Here is a 22,919-nt window from a genome sequence, read left to right as displayed (position 1 = left end):
TCAACACCATCTAGCTCGTATCTTGTAACCCTATCATCAGTACCTAACCTCAGAACTTTACATTTATCAGCATTAAACTGCATCTGCCAATCCTTCGACCATTTCAAAACCCTATCTAGATCAACTTGAAGTGATAGTGAGTCCTCCTCCGAATTAATTTCCCTACCGATTTTCGTATCATCGGCAAATTTGCAAATGTTGCTACTCAAACCTGAATCTAAATCATTTATATATATTATAAACAACAGAGGTCCCAGGACAGAGCCCTGAGGCACCCAACTTACAACATTTTCCCACTCTGACTTGACTCCATTTATACTAACTCTCTGTTTCCTTTGGTATAACCATGCCCTAATCCAGCTTAATATAGCACCCCCAATACCATGAGACTCTAACTTTTTAATCAGTCTTTCATGTGGCACTGTATCAAAAGCTTTGCTAAAGTCAAGGTACACAACATCGCAATCCTTACCACTATTTATATATAATATATATAAATGATTTAGATTCAGGTTTGAGTAGCAACATCTGCAAATTTGCAGATGATACAAAAATCGGTAGGGAAATCAACACGAAGGAAGACTCGCTATCACTTCAAGTTTATCTAAATAGGGTTTTAGAATGGTCAAAAGATTGGCAGATGCAGTTTAATGCTGATAAATGTAGAGTTTTGAGGGTGGGTAATGATGATAGAGTTACAAGATACGAGCTAGATGGTGTTGAGATTGCGAAGTCGGATTGCGAAAGGGATCTGGGAGTTATGATTAGTAAGAATTTAAAACAAAAGGATCAATGCATGAATGTTCGTAATAAGGCAAATAGGACACTCGGATTTATTAATCGAATCGTTAGTAACAAGACACCTGGTGTGGTTCTCAAGCTATATCTTGCTCTAGTTAGGCCCCTTTAGATTATGCAGTTCAGTTTTAGTCGCCATATTATAGAATGGATATAAATTCAATTGAACGTGTCCAGCGTAGGATGACTAAGTTAATTCCCCAAATTACACATCTTTCATATGAAGAAAGATTAACAAAGCTAAAGTTGCATTCACTGGAAAGGCGAAGAGTTAGGGGTGACATGATAGAGGTTTATAAGTGGATGAATGGACATAACAAAGGGGATATTAATAGGGTATTAAAAGTGTCAACACAAGACAGAACACGAAAGAATGGGTATAAATTGGATAAGTTTGGATTTAGGAAAGACTTGGGTAAATACTGGTTCAGTAACAGGGTTGTTGATTTGTGGAACCAATTACCGCGTAACGTGGTGGAGGTGGGGCCCCTCGATTGTTTCAAGTGCGGGTTGGACATGTATATGCGTGGGATTGGGTGGTTATAGATAGGAGCTGCCTCGTATGGGCCAATATGCCTTCTGCAGTTACCTTTGTTCTTATGATGGGAAGCTGCCCTTTCTAGATGTAACAGATGTAGATGTCAGAGACAACATTAGCAGCATGATAGAGCATCACTAACGGTGTTGTGGATATTGCAGGATGATGGGCAGCAGGCAGGTGCCAAAAGCAGGGTAAAGGATTACTAACAGTATTGTGGATATTGCAGGATGATGGGCAGCAGGCAGGTGCCAAAAGCAGGGTAAAGGATTACTAACAGTATTGTGGATATTGCAGGATGATGGGCAGCAGGCAGGTGCCAAGAGCTGCAGCAGCCACCAAGCTGGTCCTTCAGAGACACAGACTGTACACCGTGGCAAGTGATACTCTGGAGAACATGGAGGAGGCTCTCATGCCAAGACCCTTTAACCTCTGGCACATCGCTACCCTCATTGTGTTCTGTAAGTGTTCCCTACTTCTCCTCTCCTCCCATTGTTCTTGTTTTCCTGCCTCGCTCCTGTTCTCCTCCCCTGGCTCCTGTTCTCCTCCCCTGGCTGCGATTCATCTCCACTTGGTCCTGTTCTCCTCCCCCAGTCTGCAGTTCTCCTGTAATTGTTCGTGTTCTCCTCCTGTTCTTCCATAGCTCGTGTTCACCTTCAATTGCTCCTGTTCTCCTTCCTTCTGTTCTCCCTCACACTTTGTCCTGCTCTCCTTCCCTTCTCCCATTTTTCCTGTTCCAGCGGTTCTGTTATTGTTCCTGTTCTCTTCCCCTTTCTTCTGTTCTCCTCTTCCTCCTGTTCCCCTCTCTTGCCCTTGTTAATCTCTCATTGCCCTCCTCTCAGCTCACCTTCTCGTTGTCCTGATCCAGCTCTCCTTCCCTGGCTGCGGCGGAAAGTAGAGTTGGAAATTCTGTTGGACGACATATTCGACCTCTGGAAGAGGTCGAATATGTCGACCTCTGTCGACATATGTCGAATTTGTCGACCTCTGGAAGAGGTCGACAAAAGAAGGTCACTACCAAAGATACCTTACAAGCAGAACTTATTGCAGAAGGAGGAAAGAATCGAGGCAATTACAGAAGCACCATACTGTCCCCCGAGCTCAAAGCGGCAGCTAAAAGCCTTCGTGAGAACAAGGAGATAGTTGTCAGGAGAGGTGACAAGTCGCCAATATATGTCATTCTTAAAAAAGACGAATATCTGGTGAAAATGAACCTCATACTCTCTGACCAAACTAAGTTCCAAAGGGTAACGAAGGACACTACAGCCGAATTGAAAGCAAAGGTCAACAAACTGATCGAAACTGTGAACGCCAAGAAATCCGGACTCCACCTGCCAAAGATCATTGGGGAATATAAACCTGGATATGCGTATGGAAATGTCATGACACACAAGCCTGGAAACCCACTTCGGCCAATCATTAGCCAGATACCAACACCCACGTACAGACTGGCGAAGCGACTCAACGGCCTGCTGACTCCTTATGTTCCTTGCTCCTTCAGCCTGAAGTCTCCAAAGGAATTTGTTGACTTACTGCGGGGCACACGGGCCACAGGGATAAGAGCCTCGTTGGACGTAGAATCGCTGTTTACCAACGTACCTGTGGACGAGACAATCGGGATGATAGCCGACAGAGTGTATCGTGATCCAGCCTGTACTCCTCTTGACATACCCGAAAATATTCTAAGGAAACTACTCCAAGCTTGTACTAAAGAGGCACCCTTCTTGAGCCCGGATGGGCACATGTATAAGCAAGTAGATGGGGTCGCCATGGGTTCTCCCCTAGGTGTCCTGTTTGCAAACTTCTACATGGGTACCATCGAGCAAAAAGTCTTAGTCGACATGAACTTGAAACCGGCCATATACTCCAGGTATGTTGACGACATTTTTACACAGGTACCTGATGTCAGACATCTGCAGGAGCTGAAGGAGGCATTTGAGCAGAGTTTCGTGCTGCGTTTCACTTACGAGATGGAAAAGGATGGGAAGCTGCCCTTTCTAGATGTAACAGTCATGGAAAAGAGCGGAGGTTTCCACACTGCAGTCTACACTAAGGAAACGAACATAGGAATGTGCCTAAATGCCAACAGCGACTGCCCAGACAGGTACAAGAGGAGTGTTGTTAACGCATATGTCGACCGTGCTCTAAGCCACAGCTCAGAATGGAAGCAAGTCGACGAAGAACTCTGTAGGGTAAGGCAGGTCCTAGTCAACAACGGCATCTCCAATGGTTTCGTCGAAGACATCATAAGAAGGAAAATGAAACGCCATGCAACCTCTGAAGAGACAACTAACACAACACCTATACCCCCTATTAGACTATTTTACAGGAACTTCTTTTCCACAGCTCATAAAACAGAGGAAAGGGTCCTGAAAGATATTGTTAATAGAAACGTTATCCCTACAGACAAAAATCAGAGGATACAACTGACGATTTACTATAAAACCAGAAAAACGGCCAGCCTACTCATGAGAAACTCTCCAGACACAAAGCAGAACGCTTTAAAAGAGACCAACGTCGTCTATGCCTTCAAATGCCCACTTGGGGACTGTAAGCTCCAAAAAACCCAGTATATAGGCAAGACAACAACTTCTCTTTCTAGGCGTTTAACGATGCATAAACAACAGGGCTCCATTAAGGAACATATAATCTCTTCCCACAACCAAACCATCGCCAGAGAAATCCTAGTAAACAACACAGAAATCATCGATAGATACAGCGATAGCAGGCGGCTTGACGTTTACGAGGCACTACACATTAAGAAGTCAACACCAGCAATCAACAGCCAATTTAAAACTCTGTATAGAGTCAGCCTCCACAACATCACTGTCTAATGCAATCCATCCGTTAACTTCTCTGGCACTGAAAAAGTTCCTTCTAACGTCTCTGTGGCTCATGTGGGTACTCAGTTTCCACCTGTGTCCCCTTGTTCGCGTCCCACCAGTGTTGAATAGTTTATATTTGTTTACCCGGACGATTCCTCTGAGAATTTTGTAGGTTGTGACCATGTCTTCCCTTACTCTTCTGTCTTCCAGTGTCGTAAGGTGCATTTCCCGCAGCCTTTCCTCGTAACTCATGCCTCTTAGTTCTGGGACTAGTCTAGTGGCATACCTTTGGACTTTTTCCAGCTTCGTCTTGTGCTTGATAAGGTACGGGCTCCATGCTGGGGCCGCATACTCCAGGATTGGTCTTACATATGTGGTGTACAATATTCTGAATGATTCCTTACACAGGTTCCTGAATGCTGTTCTGATGTTAGCCAGCCTCGCATATGCCGCAGACGTTATTCATTTTATGTGGGCTTCAGGAGATAGGTTTGGTGTGATATCAACTCCTAGTTCTTTCTCTCTGTTCGTTACATTAAGTACTTCAACTCCTATTCTGTATCCTGTGTCTGGACTCCTATTTCCACTGCCTAGTTTCATTACTTTGCATTTACTCGGGTTGAACTTCAACAGCCATTTGTTGGACCATTCACTTAGTCTGTCTAGGTCATCTTGTAGCCTCCTACTATCGTCCTCAGTTTCAATCCTCCTCATAATTTTTGCATCATCGGCAAACATTGAGAGAAACGATTCTATACCCTCTGGGAGATCATTTACATATATCAGAAACAGTATAGTTCCAAGGACTGACCCCTGCGGGACTCCACTCGTAACGTCTCGCCAATCTGAGACCTCACCCCTCACACTGACTCGTTGTTTCCTGTTGCTTAGGTACTCCTGTATTCAACGGAGTACCTTCCCTTTCACTCCAGCCTGCATCTCCAGCTTTTTCACTAGCCTCTTGTGTGGCACTGTATCAAAGGCTTTCTGACAATCCAAAAATATGCAGTCTGCCCACCCTTCTCTTTCTTGCCTTATTTTTGTTGCCTGGTCGTAGAATTCAAGTAACCCTGTGAGGCAGGACCTGCCATCCCTGAATCCATGTTGATGCTGTGTTACAAAGTTCTTTAGCTCCAGGTGCTCCACTAGCTTTCTTCGCACAATCTTCTCCATCAGCTTGCATGATATGCAGGTTAGGAACAATGGCCTGTAATTCAGTGCCTCCTGTCTATCTGTTGCCAGTGATTTGTTATACACTATGGAGAGTGGGAGGCACAGTTCTTCTGCTCCTTCCTTTAGTATCCAAGGGGTGATTCTATCTGGGCCTATAGCCTTTGTCACATCCAACTCTAGTAAACACTTCCTTACTTCCCCGCTGGTAATCTCAAACTCTTCCAGTGGTTCATGGTTAGCTATTCCCTCTCTTATCTCTGGGATTTCTCCTTGCTCTAAGGTGAAGACCTCTTGGAATTTCTTATTCAGTTCCTCACACACTTCCTTGTCGTTTGTAGTGAATCCTTCTGCCTCTATCCTTAATTTCATAACCTGTTCCTTTACTGTTGTTTTTCTCCTGATGTGGCTATACAGCAATTTAGGCCTTGCTTGCGATGTCATTTTCGTATTGTCTTTCTGCCTCTCTTCTCATCCTGACGTATTCATTCAGGCATTCTGGTATCTTTCTCTGCTCTCCAGTGTCCTGTTATTCCTATAGTTTCTCTATGCCCTATTACTTTGCTGCTTAGCTAGCCTACATCTCTGATTAAACCATGGGTTTCTCATCTTCATTTCACTGTTTTCCTCTTGGACTGGGACAAACCTGTTTGCTGCGTCCTTGCATTTTTGCGTGATGTAGTCCATCATATCTTGGGCCGTCTTTTCCTTTCTTTGTGTGTGTGTGTGTGTGTACTCACCTAGTTGTGTACTCACCTAGTTGTATCTGCAGGATCGAGCATTGACTCTTGGATCCCGCCTTTCGAGCATCGGTTGTTTACAGCAATGACTGCTGTCCCATTTCCCTATCATACCTGGTTTTAAAATTATGAATAGTATTTGCTTCCACAACCTGTTCCTGAAGTGCATTCCATTTTCCCACTATTCTAACGCTAAAAGAAAACTTCCTAACATCTCTGTGACTCATCTGAGTTTCAAGCTTCCATCCATGTCCCCTCGTTCTGTTACTATTCCGTGTGAACATTTCGTCTATGTCCACTCTGTCAATCCCTCTGAGTATCTTATACGTTCCTATCATGTCCCCCCTCTCTCTTCTTCTTTCTAGTGTCGTAAGGCACAGTTCCCTCAGGCGCTCTTCATACCCCATCCCTCGTAGCTCTGGGACGAGTCTCGTTGCAAACCTCTGAGCCTTTTCCAGTTTCATTATATGCTTCTTCAGATGGGGACTCCATGATGAGGTGGCATACTCTTAGACTGGCCTCACGTAGGCAGTGTAAAGTGCCCTAAATGCCTCCTTACTTAGGTTTCTGAATGATGTTCTAACTTTTGCCAGTGTAGAGTACGCTGCTGTCGTTATCCTATTTATATGTGCCTCAGGAGATAGATTAGGTGTTACGTCCACACCCAGGTCTCTTTCGCGCGTCGTCACAGGTAGGCTGTTCCCCTTCATTGTGTACTGTCCCTTTGGTCTCCTAACTCCTAGTCCCATTTCCATAACTTTACATTTGCTCGTGTTGAATTCCAGTAGCCATTTCTCTGACCATCTCTGCAACCTGTTCAGGTCCTCTTGGAGGATCCTGCAATCCTCATCTGTCACAACTTTTCTCATCAACTTTGGGTCATCCGCAAACATCGACATGTAGGACTCTACGCCTGTAAACATGTCGTTAACATATACAAGAAATAGAATTAGTCCCAGCACCGATCCTTGTGGTACTCCACTTGTTACTCTTCGCCAGTCCGACTTCTCGCCCCTTACTGTAACTCTTTGGCTCCTTCCTGTTAGGTAGTTCCTTATCCATGCTAGGACCTTTCCCCCCACCCCCGCCTGCCTCTCGAGCTTGAACAGCAGTCTCATGTGCGGTGCTGTATCAAAGGCTTTTTGGCAGTCCAGAAATATGCAGTCTGCCCAACCATCTCTGTCCTGTCTTATCCTCGTTATTTTATCATAGAATTCCAGAAGGTTTGTTAAGCACGATTTCCCTGTCCAGAACCCATGTTGATGTTTGTTTCCAAACCTAATGTTCTACAGGTGTGCAACCAGTCGTAGCCTAACTAGTCTTTCTAGTATTTTACAGGGGATGCTTGTCAGTGATACAGGTCTATAGTTAAGTGCCTCCTCCCTATCACCTTTCTTGAAGATCGGCACGACATTGGCCTTCTTCCAGCAACTGGGCAATTCTCCCGACATAAGTGACTCATTAAAGATCATTGCCAGAGGCTGAGGGCCTGTGCTGCTTCTTTTAGTATCCACGGTGATGCTTTGTCTGGTCCAACTGCTTTAGTTACATCTAGAGTTGTCAACTGTTTCATTACCATCTCTGCTGTCACCTCTATATCTGATAGTCTTTCATCTAGGGTAACCCCTTCCAACAATCTGAGCTGCTCAGGCTCGGTAGTGAACACTCCATGGAAACTGGCATTCAGTGCCTCGCAGATTTCCCTGTCACTTTCAGTATATGTCCCCTCTGTCTTCCTTAGTCTTGTCACTTGGTCGTTCACCGACATTTTTCTTCTTATATGACTGTGTAGTAACTTAGGTTGTTTTTTCGCTTTGATTGCAATATCGTTCTCATAGTCCCTTTCCGATGTTCGTCTTATGTTAATGTAATCGTTCCTAGCTCTGTTGTATCTGATCCTGTTGTCCTCTGTCCTTTGTCTTCTGTACTTCCTCCACTCCCGCCTGCTGGCCATTTTTGCTTCCTGACACTGTCTATTAAACCATGGGTTATTATATTCCTTCTTATTTTTTCCCTTTACCGTTGGTATAAATCTCTCTTCGGCCTCCTGGCATTTCTGTATGACAAGGTCCATCATATCTTGGACTGTTTTTCCTCTAATTTCTTCCTCCCACTGCACTTCACCCAGATAGTTCCTTATCCTCTTATAGTTCCCATTCCTGTAGTCAACTCTCCTTTCCCAGATCTCTTGTCCCATGGTCATAAGTTTGAATTCCATCATGTAGTCAGGGACTAGGACACAATGGTCACTGGCCCCTAGAGGTATTTCATGCTCTAAATTCTCGATATCTTCTACGTTCTGGGTGAAAATCATGTCTAATAGGCTCGGTGCATCTCCTCGTCTTTCCCTTGTGTCTTTTTTCACATGTTGTGTTAGGAAATTCTTGTCTATAACATCTACTAATTTTGCTCCCCATGTTTCGTCCCCTCCATGGGGATTCCTTGATTCCCAATTTATCTCTCCATGATTTAGGTCCCCCATGATCAGCAGCTTCGCTCTCATTCTGTGGTCTAGTGTTGCTGCCTTCTGCAGTTCATCTATACATGCCTTGTTGTTGTCATCATACTCCTGCCTGGGTCTTCTACTGTTTGGTGGGGGATTGTAGATTACCAAGATCACAATCTTCCTCCCATCTACTGTCAGAGTTCCATGTATGAAGCTTGTGCACTCATTGGTAACCCGATTTCCCAGGTCTTCAAACTTCCATTTCCGCTTTATTAGGAGTGCCACCCCCCCTCCCTGTCTCTGTGTCCTCTCTTTTCGTATCACCTGGTACCCTTCAGGAAAGATTGCATCTGAGATCATGTCATTAATTTTAGTTTCCACAATTGCAACTATGTCAGGATCTGCTTCACTCTCTCTTTCTTTTATCTCTTCTGCTTTATTAGATACCCCATCAGCATTGGTGTACCAAACCTTGAGATTCTTCATGGAAACTCTTGTACCAGAGTTCTCCCTTTCTCTGGGGGTCTGGGGGGATCTGAGGGGTGTCTGGGGGGTGACTGGGGGCAGGGGGGATCTGGGGGGGTGTCTGGGGGGTGTCTGGGGGATGACTGGTGGCGGAGAGGATCCGGATGTCCGGGGAGGGATCCGGGGGGTGTCTGGGGGGGGTCCGGGGGGTGTATGGGGGGTGAAAGAGGTCAGGAGGGGTGCTTGGGGGGCAAATGGGGGCTGGGCTTCTAGGAAGTTAGGTAGGAGGGTCTGGGGTAGGGCCTGGGTAGGTAGGTCTGGAGTAGGAAGGGCATACTGGGTCTGAAGATTAGGGAGGGCATAGAGGGGTTGGGAGATAGGGTAAGGTTGGGAGTCAGATAGAGGTTGAGAGGTTGGGAGGGGGAAGGATAGAGGGGGTGGGGGGAACCTCCCACCCCCCTCGCAAGGGTGGGGGGTCACATGTAAGAAGAGGGGATGAGGAGAGGTGAGGGCTGAGTAGGTTTTGGGTGTTGAGGGGATGAGGGCTGGGTGGGTTCTTGGGGTTGAGGGGATGAGGGCTGGTGGGTTTTAGGGGTTGAGGGGATGAGGGCTGGATGGGTTTTGGGGGTTGAGGTGATGAGGGGGTCCTTGGAATGTGGGATGAATTTGACTGCAGTGGGGTCAGAGGGGTCAAGGGAGGTGTTGGGGAGATAAGCAGGGGCAGAGAGGGCTGATTTGGGGAAGGAGTGACCTGAGAAGGTGTGAGCTGGTTAGCATGGTGTGGATTAGCATTGGGGTGTGTAGCTACGCTCAAATGGGAAGAGTTGTATTGTTGTTTGCTTGCTCTGTGGGCTATCTGCTCCTCCTTCATCATGAATTTGTCAATATATACGTTGTAGTAATTTTTGCTACCTCTGAGTAAGTGTTTGTGATGCAGTATGTAATCCACTGCCTCTTCTTTAGTGAACTGTACCAGGACAGGTCGTTTCCTGTTACAGTTGTATGGCCCAATGCGTCGATGGACTTGCACCTCATTCCCTGCCATCTGGGCTCTCATGTCTCTCAAGATCCCCTGTAGCTCCAATTCCTCAATCTCCATCCTTTCCTACCTCGATGGTGCCCTGGCTTCAAGCAATCCATGGATTATGATTGTCCTCTTTCTCAGTTCAGGGTCATGCTGGTGGGCCCCTCCCTGGCTGACCCCCACCCCTCCCACTCCTGCTACTCCCCCTACTACTACTCCCCCTTCCCCTGCCAAGCTTCCCTTATTCCTGCCAAATTCATTAGTAAGCCTAGATATTTCTCCTTGCCATTCTACCCTGCTCTACCTGATTTCCTCTTGAATGTAATCCATAAACTCTTGTTTGAGTCTTTGAACCTCGTCCTGTATCTTATTAAGGACTTCACTTTTAATCCTCTGGATTAGATCATCTATCCAAACATCCCTCTTCTCTACAAATTTCCCAATCATCTTCTCCATAAACCTATCTTCTTCCTCAATCATAATACTGCTGGACCTAGACGCCCTTCCTGACCTAGTCATTGCTATAATGCAACCTTACCCACAGGGGTTCCAAGTATCTTACCGTCCTGCTAACACAATAGGTGAGTGAATCTCCAAGCGTCGTCCCACGTGGTGGTAGGAGGGTTGCTGCCGGGGGTGAGGTCACGGTCAGAGGTCGGTGAGGTCCGCTCCACACTGTACATTGCCACAGTACTTCATCAACTATTTTGAATTACGCTACTTAAACTGTTTTTCTTCACTACCTTATGGCTTTGGTCAAAACCCAAGGTTTTTTCATTCACTTGTACACACTTTTTCACTTCGAAGTTGCCTGATTACCCCTCCCACTCCACAAGTGAACCAGGAGCTCCCAACCCACGTCCACCCAACACGATGGTCACAAGTCAAGTATGTGTGTGTGTGTGTGTGTGTGTAAAATATGGTGAGGGGAAGCGTATAAGCAATGATTTGATGTTGGCAGTGTCGGAGGACGTGTGGGACGTGGAGGGGGTGGTCCACCTGCTGCTTCACCGACACTCTCCCCTCACTTATGTTGATGTCACCGAGGCCTTCTACTGCTTAGCTTCCCTTCTGATTTACTGCACAGATCACTTCTTATTTCCAACAAGGTGAGTTAACTCTATATTAATATTATGTTCTGGTCATTCTTGTGGTGAGAAGTTTGACGATAAAAAGTATAAATCATCACAATAGTAGCAACAATAGTAATCACATCTGGGATAATAAATAAGAAACGTTATATAGATGCAATGAGGTTAAAAGTGTGTCGGATAGCAGGGTGATCCCTCACGAACTTGGTGCTAGGGGGACCAGAAGAGTCTCTGGAATTCCACTATTATAGGACCCTTTGTAATCTAAATAAAAAAAGAGAGATATCTGTCCAATGTCAAAGTATATATATATATATATATATATATATATATATATATATATATATATATATATATATATATATATATATATATATATATATATATATATACAACTTTAGAACACTTTCCCACCAGGAGACTCGAACCCTAGCCAGCACAGAAGCCTTCCAGCAACTGGCATAACAGGTACGCCTTAACCCGCTCCACCACCTGCTCAGACCCTTAAAAGAGATGGTAATTTCGGAGTATTTAAATACCCCAAAGATCAACACCTCCCAAGAGCACCAGAGCAAGTGAGGGGTCATTTATACGTTTATTTCATCAAGTCCCTGTTAATATGGGAAGACACAGTGTCTCTGCTTAAGGCACAACTCTCCTAAACACGAGAGTGAAGTATACAACTTTAGAACACTTTCCCACCAGGAGACTCGAACCCTAGCCAGCACAGAAGCCTTCCAGCAACTGGCATAACAGGTACGCCTTAACCCTCTCCACCACCTGCTCAGACCCTTAAAAGAGATGGTAATTTCGGAGTATTTAAATACCCCTAAGATCAACACCTCCCAAGAGCACCAGAGCAAGTGAGGGGTCATTTATACGTTTATTTCATCAAGTCCCTGTTAATATGGGAAGACACAGTGTCTCTGCTTAAGGCACAACTCTCCTAAACACGAGAGTGAAGTATACAACTTTAGAACACTTTCCCACCAGGAGACTCGAACCCTAGCCAGCACAGAAGCCTTCCAGCAACTGGCATAACAGGTACGCCTTAACCCGCTCCACCACCTGCTCAGACCCTTAAAAGAGATGGTAATTTCGGAGTATTTAAATACCCCAAAGATCAACACCTCCCAAGAGCACCAGAGCAAGTGAGGGGTCATTTATACGTTTATTTCATCAAGTCCCTCTTAATATGGGAAGACACAGTGTCTCTGCTTAAGGCACAACTCTCCTAAACACGAGAGTGAAGTATACAACTTTAGAACACTTTCCCACCAGGAGACTCGAACCCTAGCCAGCACAGAAGCCTTCCAGCAACTGGCATAACAGGTACGCCTTAACCCGCTCCACCACCTGCTCAGACCCTTAAAAGAGATGGTAATTTCGGAGTATTTAAATACCCCAAAGATCAACACCTCCCAAGAGCACCAGAGCAAGTGAGGGGTCATTTATACGTTTATTTCATCAAGTCCCTGTTAATATGGGAAGACACAGTGTCTCTGCTTAAGGCACAACTCTCCTAAACACGAGAGTGAAGTTTACAACTTTAGAACACTTTCCCACCAGGAGACTCGAACCCTAGCCAGCACAGAAGCCTTCCAGCAACTGGCATAACAGGTACGCCTTAACCCGCTCCACCACCTGCTCAGACCCTTAAAAGAGATGGTAATTTCGGAGTATTTAAATACCCCAAAGATCAACACCTCCCAAGAGTACCAGAGCAAGTGAGGGGTCATTTATACGTTTATTTCATCAAGTCCCTGTTAATATGGGAAGACACAGTCTCTCTGCTTAAGGCACAACTCTCCTAAACACGAGAGTGAAGTATACAACTTTAGAACACTTTCCCACCAGGAGACTCGAACCCTAGCCAGCACAGAAGCCTTCCAGCAACTGGCATAACAGGTACGCCTTAACCCGCTCCACCACCTGCTCAGACCCTTAAAAGAGATGATAATTTCGGAGTATTTAAATACCCCAAAGATCAACACCTCCCAAGAGCACCAGAGCAAGTGAGGGGTCATTTATACGTTTATTTCATCAAGTCCCTGTTAATATGGGAAGACACAGTGTCTCTGCTTAAGGCACAACTCTCCTAAACACGAGAGTGAAGCATACAACTTTAGAACACTTTCCCACCAGGAGACTCGAACCCTAGCCAGCACAGAAGCCTTCCAGCAACTGGCATAACAGGTACGCCTTAACCCGCTCCACCACCTGCTCAGACCCTTAAAAGAGATCGTAATTTCGGAGTATTTAAATACCCCAAAGATCAACACCTCCCAAGAGCACCAGAGCAAGTGAGGGGTCATTTATACGTTTATTTCATCAAGTCCCTGTTAATATGGGAAGACACAGTGTCTCTGCTTAAGGCACAACTCTCCTAAACACGAGAGTGAAGTATACAACTTTAGAACACTTTCCCACCAGGAGACTCGAACCCTAGCCAGCACAGAAGCCTTCCAGCAACTGGCATAACAGGTACGCCTTAACCCGCTCCACCACCTGCTCAGACCCTTAAAAGAGATGGTAATTTGTTAAGGGTCTGAGCAGGTGGTGGAGCGGGTTAAGGCGTACCTGTTATGCCAGTTGCTGGAAGGCTTCTGTGCTGGCTAGGGTTCGAGTCTCCTGGTGGGAAAGTGTTCTAAAGTTGTATACTTCACTCTCGTGTTTAGGAGAGTTGTGCCTTAAGCAGAGACACTGTGTCTTCCCATATTAACAGGGACTTGATGAAATAAACGTATAAATGACCCCTCACTTGCTCTGGTGCTCTTGGGAGGTGTTGATCTTTGGGGTATTTAAATACTCCGAAATTACCTTCTCTTTTAAGGGTCTGAGCAGGTGGTGGAACGGGTTAAGGCGTACCTGTTATGCCAGTTGCTGGAAGGCTTCTGTGCTGGCTAGGGTTCGAGTCTCCTGGTGGGAAAGTGTTCTAAAGTTGTATACTTCACTCTCGCGTTTAGGAGAGTTGTGCCTTAAGCAGAGACACTGTGTCTTCCCATATTAACAGGGACTTGATGAAATAAACGTATAAATGACCCCTCACTTGCTCTGGTGCTCTTGGGAGGTGTTGATCTTTGGGGTATTTAAATACTCCGAAATTACCATCTCTTTTAAGGGTCTGAGCAGGTGGTGGAACGGGTTAAGGCGTACCTGTTATGCCAGTTGCTGGAAGGCTTCTGTGCTGGCTAGGGTTCGAGTCTCCTGGTGGGAAAGTGTTCTAAAGTTGTATACTTAACTCTCGCGTTTAGGAGAGTTGTGCCTTAAGCAGAGACACTGTGTCTTCCCATATTAACAGGGACTTGATGAAATAAACGTATAAATGACCCCTCACTTGCTCTGGTGCTCTTGGGAGGTGTTGATCTTTGGGGTATTTAAATACTCCGAAATTACCATCTCTTTTAAGGGTCTGAGCAGGTGGTGGAGAGGGTTAAGGCGTACCTGTTATGCCAGTTGCTGGAAGGCTTCTGTGCTGGCTAGGGTTCGAGTCTCCTGGTTTGAAAGTGTTCTAAAGTTGTATACTTCACTCTCGTATTTAGGAGAGTTGTGCCTTAAGCAGAGACACTGTGTCTTCCCATATTAACAGGGACTTGATGAAATAAACGTATAAATGACCCCTCACTTGCTCTGGTGCTCTTGGGAGGTGTTGATCTTTGGGGTATTTAAATACTCCGAAATTACCATCTCTTTTAAGGGTCTGAGCAGGTGGTGGAGCGGGTTAAGGCGTACCTGTTATGCCAGTTGCTGGAAGGCTTCTGTGCTGGCTAGGGTTCGAGTCTCCTGGTGGGAAAGTGTTCTAAAGTTGTATACTTCACTCTCGTGTTTAGGAGAGTTGTGCCTTAAGCAGAGACACTGTGTCTTCCCATATTAACAGGGACTTGATGAAATAAACGTATAAATGACCCCTCACTTGCTCTGGTGCTCTTGGGAGGTGTTGATCTTTGGGGTATTTAAATACTCCGAAATTACGATCTCTTTTAAGGGTCTGAGCAAGTGGTGGAGCGGGTTAAGGCGTACCTGTTATGCCAGTTGCTGGAAGGCTTCTGTGCTGGCTAGGGTTCGAGTCTCCTGGTGGGAAAGTGTTCTAAAGTTGTATACTTCACTCTCATGTTTAGGAGAGTTGTGCCTTAAGCAGAGACACTGTGTCTTCCCATATTAACAGGGACTTGATGAAATAAACGTATAAATGACCCCTCACTTGCTCTGGTGCTCTTGGGAGGTGTTGATCTTTGGGGTATTTAAATACTCCGAAATTACCATCTCTTTTAAGGGTCTGAGCAGGTGGTGGAGCGGGTTAAGGCGTACCTGTTATGCCAGTTGCTGGAAGGCTTCTGTGCTGGCTAGGGTTCGAGTCTCCTGGTGGGAAAGTGTTCTAAAGTTGTATACTTCACTCTCGTGTTTAGGAGAGTTGTGCCTTAAGCAGAGACACTGTGTCTTCCCATATTAAGAGGGACTTGATGAAATAAACGTATAAATGACCCCTCACTTGCTCTGGTGCTCTTGGGAGGTGTTGATCTTTGGGGTATTTAAATACTCCGAAATTACTATCTCTTTTAAGGGTCTGAGCAGGTGGTGGAGCGGGTTAAGGCATACCTGTTATGCCAGTTGCTGGAAGGCTTCTGTGCTGGCTAGGGTTCGAGTCTCCTGGTGGGAAAGTGTTCTAAAGTTGTATACTTCACTCTCGTGTTTAGGAGAGTTGTGCCTTAAGCAGAGACACTGTGTCTTCCCATATTAACAGGGACTTGATGAAATAAACGTATAAATGACCCCTCACTTGCTCTGGTGCTCTTGGGAGGTGTTGATCTTTGGGGTATTTAAATACTCCGAAATTACCATCTCTTTTAAGGGTCTGAGCAGGTGGTGGAGCGGGTTAAGGCGTACCTGTTATGCCAGTTGCTGGAAGGCTTCTGTGCTGGCTAGGGTTCGAGTCTCCTTGTGGGAAAGTGTTCTAAAGTTGTATACTTCACTCTCGTGTTTAGGAGAGTTGTGCCATATATATATATATATATATATATATATATATATATATATATATATATATATATATATATATATATATATATATATATATATATATATATATATATATATATATATATATATATGTTTATAATATATTGTTAACTGATTTTTTGCACTGTTTATTTATTGATGGACATGTGTTGCATTTCTGGAGCATGTAAGGACCATTCATCATGATCATGGTTCAAAGTAAACCAATCATATGTGGTCTGAGAACCGGTATAATGTTCCTGATTCATTCGGTTCTTTGAAGACCAATCATGTTGGGGAAAACTGATTTCTATTATTTTTTTTATTTATTTGAATACAATTATTAATTTATTTAATGAGTTAGAATTAAAAATTATATTTAATTTATATCTTTATTTATTTATCAAATAAAGTGGACTGTATGATATTAAATTTCCACAAATTATTTTCTACACAAGCTGGGGGTTTATTATTTATATATAGTCTATCAATCGAAATTAATCGATTGGTTGACATTCACCACAATGTTACTAGGTGTTCAGACTACATAGGTTAGTATATACTGGGGTAGGCCTTATCTGATAAAAAGGCTTCAGCATTCTGTTATTGGTGTAGAGCATTTGGGTAGCTAGCCAGTCACGTGGTCTCCCCTGAGAAATGCCACTTTAGTAACTTCACTTCTCAATTTACCTGCGGATGAGTTTACACCGGGAAATTTGCCACATATAAATTATTTACTTATATATATATAATAATAATAATAATAAACTGTAATAAAGATATTAGATTGTTGCTCACGCTTGGATTTATTGTCTATATACGGCATAACCACAACAGTAAAATTACTCAATAAAATGGGAGCTCTACAAATCATCTGGTATACTGTATGGATATAAGGCCTTTCCTGATAAGGATGGTGTCGATTGTGCTGTCTATCTCATCGACAATAACTTGTTATGCACAAGAACTCGAGATAGCAACATGACACATTTGAAATGTCCAGGGTTAAAATGGCAACTCCCCTCTTTTTCTTCCACATCAGTGTCAACACCAGATGGGTTTTATCAAGAAGTGGAAAGAAGGTTAATATTTAATGTATTTCAGTACTTATAATTCAGTTCGTTCAAGGGAAATGTTTTTATGATATTTACAATCCAGAGACTGATGTTTTAAGAAGAATTCCCAATATTATTAGCTGGTGAAGTTAATGGTGACATATGGCAATGATATCCTCGTTTTCTTTTGAGGAAAAATCCACAGCAATCTCGTTTTCTTTGAGTTATCTTGTTAGTAGTAAATAAGCAGGAAGAGTATCTGCCTAATGTATTGAAAGTTAATAGATGGCGTCCTTTTTCCTTTTTCTTTTTCGACCGGTACCACCCTGGTGTATTAAACTCTACCTCTATGATAACTTACAGGTACTACAAGTTGGTGTATTATACACTACCGCTATTATAGCCTTACAGGTACTAACTACTGCATGGTGTATTATGCACTATCACTATGAAAACCTTATAGGTCCCACCACCAAGTGTATTATTCTCTTTCACTATGATAACCTTACAGCTACTTTCACCTGTTGTATTATACAATTTCTCTATGAAAATCTTAGAGGCACTACTACCTGGTGTATTATACACAACCTCTATGATAACCTTACAGGTACTACTACATGGTGAATTATACACTACACCTGTATGAAAACAGATGGAGAACTGCAGGAATAAATTATCACGAAGAACTACAGCAGGTGTCTGAGGATCAACAGCTGCAGCAGGTGTCTGTGGGTCAACAGCTGCAGCAGGTGTCTGTGGATCAACAGCTGCAGCAAGTGTCTGTGGGTCAACAGCTGCAGCAGGTGTCTGTGGGTCAACAGCTGCAGCAGGTGTCTGTGGGTCAACAGCTGCAGCAGGTGTCTGTGGGTAAACAGCTGCAGCAGGTGTCTCAGGATCAACAGCTGCAGCAGGTGTCTGTGGGTCAACAGCTGCAGCAAGTGTCTGTGGGTCAACAGCTGCAGCAGGTGTCTGAGGATCAACAGCTGCAGCAGGTGTCTGTGGGTCAACAGCTGCAGCAGGTGTCTGAGGATCAACAGCTGCAGCAGGTGTCTGTGGGTCAACAGCTGCAGCAGGTGTCTGTGGGTCAACAGCTGCAGCAGGTGTCTGTGGGTCAACAGCTGCAGCAGGTGTCTGTGGGTCAACAGCTGCAGCAGGTGTCTGAGGGTCAACAGCTGCAGCAGGTGTCTGTGGGTCAACAGCTGCAGCAGGTGTCTGTGGGTCAACAGCTGCAGCAGGTGTCTGTGGGTCAACAGCTGCAGCAGGTGTCTGTGGGCCAACAGCTGCAGCAGGTGTCTGTGGGCCTACAGCTGCAGCAGGTGTCTGTGGGTCAACAGCTGCAGCTGGTGTCTGTGGGTCCACAGCTGCAGCAAGTGTCTGTGGGTCCACAGCTGCAGCAGGTGTCTGTGGGCCTACAGCTGCAGCAGGTGTCTGTGGGTCAACAGCTGCAGCAGGTGTCTGTGGGTCAACAGCTGCAGCAGGTGTCTGAGGATCAACAGCTGCAGCAGGTGTCTGTGGGTCAACAGCTGCAGCAGGTGTCTGTGGGTCAACAGCTGCAGCAGGTGTCTGTGGGTCAACAGCTGCAGCAAATGTCTGTGGGTCAACAGCTGCAGCAGGTGTCTGTGGGTCAACAGCGGCAGCAGGTGTCTGTGGGTCAACAGCGGCAGCAGGTGTCTGTGGGTCAACAGCGGCAGCAGGTGTCGTTGGGTCAACAGACAACACAGAAGGTCATCCACAGAGAGACTCTTCATCTTACTCAAGAACAACTAAGAATCATCACCCATAAAATAAAAGCCAATCATGTAAGTAACGTCTTTCAGTTTGCTCCTACTGCCAGAATTATAAGTAACAACACAATGTGTGTGTACTTACTGAAGACGATCATGCAAGTAACGCGATAATGAATCTACTTAGAGCCAGTCATGTAAGTAACGTCACTGCGTGTGTACTTATAGAAGCCAGTCAAGTAACATCATTCCGTGTGTACTTACAGCCATTCATGTAAGTAACTTCGCAATGAGTGTTCTTACAGCTAGTCATGTAAGTAACTTCACAATGTGTGTGTTTTTACTGTCAGTCATGTAAGTAACGTCACTACTTGTGAACTTACAGAAGTCAGTCATATAAGTAACGTCATTACGTTACTTATATGGTTGTACACAATTACAGTACCGGGTTGAGAATAATGTTATAATTGTTGTCCAGATGGTGAAGAATGTTATAATTCAAGCAGGTAATTGTTGTCCAGGTTGTGAATGATGCTAAAATAATTATCATGTTGTGAATGATGCTAAAACAATTGTTATGTTGTGAATGATGTTATAATTGTTGTCCAGATTTTGATGGATGTTATATTTATCGTCCATGTTGTGAATGACTGTATTATTGTTGTCAAGATTGTGAATGATGGTATAATTATTGTCCAGGTTGTGAATGATGGTATAATTATTGTCCAGGTTGTGAATGATGGTATAATTATTGTCCAGGTTGTGAATGATGGTATAATTATTGTCCAGATTGTGAATGATGGTATAATTATTGTCCAGGTTGTGAAGATCGACGCCTTTGCTGGAGCGGGCAAGACTACAACCCTGCTCCGGTTTTGCCAAGAGCGACCACACGCAAGGTTTCTCCTGCTTGTCCCCACTAAGTCACTCGAAGAACAATGTTCACAAACATTCCCCATCAATGTTACAGTGAACACTGCTCAGTCCATGGCTTTAGCACACATTGGAACACAGTAAGTTGAGCCTGCTGGTTACAATCATATTAATTGGCTATCCGGTGGCTACACTCACACTACAGGGTGCCTGTGGGCTACACTGACACTGCAGTGCTGCCTGGAGGCTACACTTACACTACAGGGTGCCTGTGGGCTACACTGACACTGCAGAGCACCCACATTACAGGGTGCCTGGTGGCTACACTTACACTTCACGGCTACCTGGTTGCTATACTGACACTTCAGGGCTGCATGGTGGCTACACCGACACTACAGGGCTTCCTGGTGGCTACACTCACACTGCAGAGCACCCACATTACAGGGTGCCTGGTGGCTACAGTCACACTACAGGGTGTCTCGTGGCTACAACCCACTACAGGGTGCCAGGAGGCTACAATCACATTACAGGATCAACAGCTACATGTTGTCCTGTAGTATGAGTGTAGCCACCAGGAAGCCCTGTAGTGTCGGTGTACCCACATGGCACCCTGAAGTGGGTTGCAGCCACGAGACACCCTGTAGTGTGAGTGTAGCCACCTGGCAGCCTGTAATAAGCATGTATGCACATTACAGGGTGCCTGGGTGCTACAGGGATCTTCATATATAGAATACACACACGCGCACACACACACACACACACACACACACACACACACACACACACACACACACACACACACACACACACACACACATACACACGCACACACACACACACAACATAGCAGTTAACACTATAATTGAGAGGGCAGCCTCTGCTGCCTGTAGAAATAGATCCCACCTGCTCATCATGGGGGACTTCAATCACATCAGGATTGACTGGGAGAACAAGGAACTGCATGGAGGCGAGGATACGTGGAGAGCCAAACTACTGGAGGTGGTGACTAGAAACTTCTTAACCCAGCATGTCAGAGAACTCACAAGGATGAGAGGAAATGACGAACCAGCGAGACTCGACCTGGTCTTCACCCTGAACGACTCTGACATAAGAGAAATCGGTTTTGAGGCCCCACTAGGAATGAGCGACCACAGTGTATTGGTGTTTGAGTACCTGATTGAAGAACGGCTATTGAACTCGAGGAGGGATACCGAAACCAAAAGGTTAGCATACCGAAAGGGAAACTATGAGGAGATAAGAAAATTCCTAACAGATATAGCATGGGAAACAGAGCTCAGGGTAAAGACGGCCCAAGATATGATGGACTACATCACGCAAAAATGCAAGGCCGCAGCAAACAAGATTGTCCCAGTCCAAAAGGAAAACAGTGAAATGAAGATGAGAAACCCATGGCTTAATCAGAGATGTAGGCTAGCTAAGCAGCAAAGTAAAAGGGCATGGAGAAACTATAGGAATAACAGGACACTGGAGAGCAGAGAAAGATACCAGAATGCCTGAATGAATATGTCAGGATGAGAAGAGAGGCAGAAAGACAATACAAAAATGACATCGCAAGCAAGGCAAAGACTCAGCCTAAATTGCTGCATAGCCACATCAGGAGAAAAACAACAGTAAAGGAACAGGTTATGAAATTAAGGATAGGGGCAGAAGGATTCACTACAAACGACAAGGAAGTGTGTGAGGAACTGAATAAGAAATTCCAAGAGGTCTTCACCTTAGAGCAAGGAGAAATCCCAGAGATAAGAGAGGGAATAGCTAACCAGGAACCACTGGAAGAGTTTGAGATTACCAGCGGGGAAGTAAAGGAGTGTTTACTAGAGTTGGATGTGACAAAGGCTATAGGCCCAGATGGAATCTCCCCTTGGATACTAAAGGAAGGAGCAGAAGAACTGTGCCTCCCACTCTCCATAGTGTATAACAAATCACTGGCAACAGGGGAACTGCCAGAAATTTGGAAAGAGGCTAACGTACTCCCGATATACAAGAAAGGGGATAGACAGGAGGCACTGAATTTCAGGCCAGTGTCCCTAACTTGCATACCATGCAAGATGATGGAGAAGATTGTGCGAAGAAAGCTAGTGGAGCACTTAGAGCGAAAGAACTTTGTAACACATCATCAACATGGATTCAGGGATGGCAGGTCCTGCCTCACAGGGTTATTTGAATTCTACGACCAGGCAACAAAAATGAGGCATGAAAGAGAAGGGTGGGCAGACTGCATATTTTTGGATTCTCAGAAAGCCTTTGATACAGTGCCACACAAGAGGCTAGTGAAAAAACTGGAGATGCAGGTTGGAGTGAAAGGGAAGGTACTCCGTTGGATACAGGAGTACCTAAGTAACAGGAGACAACGAGTCAGTGTGAGGGGTGAGGTCTCAGATTGGCGAGACGTTACGAGTGGAGTCCCGCAGGGGTCGGTCCTTGGACCTATACTGTTTCTGATATATGTAAATGATCTCCCAGAGGGTATAGAGTAGTTTCTCTCAATGTTTGCCGATGATGCAAAAATTATGAGGCGGATTGAAACTGAGGACGATAGTAAGAGGCTACAAGATGACCTAGACAGACTGAGTGAATGGTCCAACAAATGGCTGTTGAAGTTCAACCCGAGTAAATGCAAAGTAATGAAACTAGGTGGTGGAAATAGGAGGCCAAACACAGGATACAGAATAGGAGATGAAGTACTTAATGAAACGAACAGGGAGAAAGATCTAGGAGTTGATATCACACCAAACCTGTCTCCTGAAGCCCACATAAAAAGAATAACGTCTGCGGCATATGCGAGGCTGGCTAACATCAGAACAGCGTTCAGGAACCTGTGTAAGGAATCATTCAGAATCTTGTACACCACATATGTAAGACCAATCCTGGAGTATGCGGCCCCAGCATGGAGTCCATATCTTGTCAAGCACAAGACGAAGCTGGAAAAAGTCCAAAGGTATGCCACTAGACTAGTCCCAGAACTAAGAGGCATGAGTTACGAGGAAATGCTGCGGGAAATGCATCTTACGACACTGGAAGACAGAAGAGTAAGGGGAGACATGATCACAACCTACAAAATCCTCAGAGGAATCGATCGGGTATACAAGGATAAACTATTCAACACTGGTGGGACGCGAACAAGGGGACACAGGTGGAAACTGAGTACCCACAT

The sequence above is a fragment of the Procambarus clarkii genome, chromosome 34, assembly GCF_040958095.1.
Source record: "Procambarus clarkii isolate CNS0578487 chromosome 34, FALCON_Pclarkii_2.0, whole genome shotgun sequence".
Lineage (NCBI taxonomy): Eukaryota > Metazoa > Arthropoda > Malacostraca > Decapoda > Cambaridae > Procambarus > Procambarus clarkii.
This window is presented reverse-complemented; position numbering follows the sequence as displayed.